Source organism: Octodon degus, unplaced genomic scaffold (assembly GCF_000260255.1).
Source record: "Octodon degus isolate 3935 unplaced genomic scaffold, OctDeg1.0 scaffold00059, whole genome shotgun sequence".
Classification (NCBI taxonomy): domain Eukaryota; kingdom Metazoa; phylum Chordata; class Mammalia; order Rodentia; family Octodontidae; genus Octodon; species Octodon degus.
In genome coordinates, this window is record NW_004524635.1 from 9,248,350 (window position 1) to 9,250,816 (window position 2,467).

Below are 2,467 nucleotides of genomic sequence, written 5' to 3' on the forward strand. Positions count from 1 at the left end.
GCACTATCCTGTTATCACTGAAACTAAAACAGCCAGATGCCCAGGGGCTGTTACAGGGACCAATCGTAGCCAGGAATCCTGAGATTTTACATGCAAACCAGAGAATAGGGCAGAGACTTTTTGATATGTGAAATGCCACAGTGTGCACCAGTCACACACCACACCTGTTGAGACACTTTCCGAACTGCTATAACCAAATATCAGCTGACCCAGAAAAAGTATTTCAAGATAGAGGAGACAGTTCAATTGCCAATGATGAACAGCAAATATCACAGCATATATTAAATATTTACTCATCTTAATAGTCCTGTAAATTGGGTACTATTTTCCTGCCCAGTTTGTAGATGAGAAAAGAAAAAAATTAGAGCAAAGTGCACCTGGAGGGGTAGAACTGGGAAGCAACCCGGAGTTGTTTGCAGATAGAACCCAGGTTCTGGCTGCTTCTTCACAGAAATTTCCTTGTAGCCCCCAGAGCTGGGGGGAGAACATTAGACAAGAAAATCAGAAACTCCGAGGAAAAGATAGGCACTTTTGTTTACAAACCATGTTTGGTAAGAGATATAAGGTACAAACTCTGAAGATCTAAAATGTACTAGAAACAGTATTTATAACAAATCAAAACTTACTATCAGTGTAACCGCTATGATCAGACTAAATGATGCCAAAATAACTTAATTTTTTTTAAATGAATAAAGTGTGTGAACAGGAAACACACAGAGAAGAATGCAAAGTGCAGATAACTGCATAAAAAGATCCAGCCCCTCATTTTGCTCTATGTAGTGCAAATGAAGGCAATAATGGGGCACAGTTTCCCACCCTAGACACTGGCTAAAATGAAAAGCACATAAATTTCATCAAGACTGATGAAAAATCAGTTATATGGATACCCTTGTGCAAATTTTTTGCATAATGGAAAATAACTTAGTGGCATTGATGAAAATTTAAAAAAAATATGTACTTGGTAAGGCCACTGAAAAACACAATTCTATAGAAGTTACAGTATAGCACATGAAGAAACTGGTATGATGATGTTTAACTACTGCCTCTATAGAGAGGGATGAGAGAAATGGGGGAAGGGCAGAGATAAGCAGCAGCCAGAGAGGAAGGAAAGAAGAAGAAAATCTCTTGGAGCAGTTGCTGTGTTCTACACTGTAAATGACATCCACCATGGTCCCATTCCAGTTGCTAATATGCTGTCACTAAATGCAGAGTAGGAAAGCAGGGGCCCAGTCGGTTGAACCAAAGCTTTTCCAACAGGCTCCCGCCTGCCTCGCATTATAACATGCGCAGGGACCTCACCTGCAACGTTACTGTGGTCCCTTAACTTTGTTTTCTGCATTCTCCCCGTATTGTTAGTTGTTAAAAGAACATACGTTACGTACATGGTTTGTAAAATTCTTGTGAAAATTTCAGAGTGCAGTTCACCATGCGCTCTGTAGTTGCCCCGGCTCGTCTTCCAGGCTGATTTCTTTGCCTCTGGAATCTCAAACTCAATCCATCAAGTGATTTATTCTACTTCCTCATCATCGGGGAGACATTGGAAAGACATCTGACAGCTCCATTAATAAAGCGAATCTTCAGCATTTCAAGGTTGGCAAAGGAGTGATAGATAACTTCTTTGCTAACCTTGGAGGATCTGTGTGTGATTGCATTAAAGGAGCTGTCAGGTTCCCTTTCCGATTTAATTTCACAAGAATTCAAGTTCCACGAGAGCAAAGGTCATGTTTGCCTTGTATACTAAAGTTTTCCCAGAGGCTAACATAATTCTTGGCACTTAGAAGTTATTTATCTAACAAGTCATTAAAGAAGCCACATAATAAATGAATAAATGTGCGCTCCCCTACACTTGGCCTTTTTTGTTTGAAAACCATTTCAATAGAGAAAATTACAGCAATAGAGTTCTGTGTCTCCAAAAAAAGAATTGGAGAAGAAAACATGTTTTTGTTTTTTTTTTCCTTCAAAAATCAGGTTCTTTCTCTGCTTTGGCCTACCTGCTACTTTGTATTCACCCTTCAGATTGGATACATTTTCTGTAGTTTATACTCTCTTTGAGAACCTAAACCTATCAGAGAGCTACCTGCCTGGTTGCTTAATAATACATGTTTAAAATCTACTCATGTTATATTCTTTGGGGTCATTGTGATAATATTAAGAACTTCCTCCTTTAAAAATCTCTTGCTACCTTTGTCTATTTTTCTTTTTATTACTTAAGCCAGAATGTGAGAGATCTAAGCTTTAGTCTAAGAACCAGAGACCTTGTAATATCTCAGCATCCTGAGCCTACCTGCCATGGTGTCACTAGATACTGGATCATTTTCCTCAATGTTAAATATTTGTTTATTTATGAGTGAGGGTCTTCCTATGTAACCCAGGCCATCTCTGAACTGAGCAGGTAGCTCAGGCTGATCTCAAACTTGCAATCCTGCCTCCTTAGCCCCTGCAGTACTGGGATTGCAGGTATGTGCCG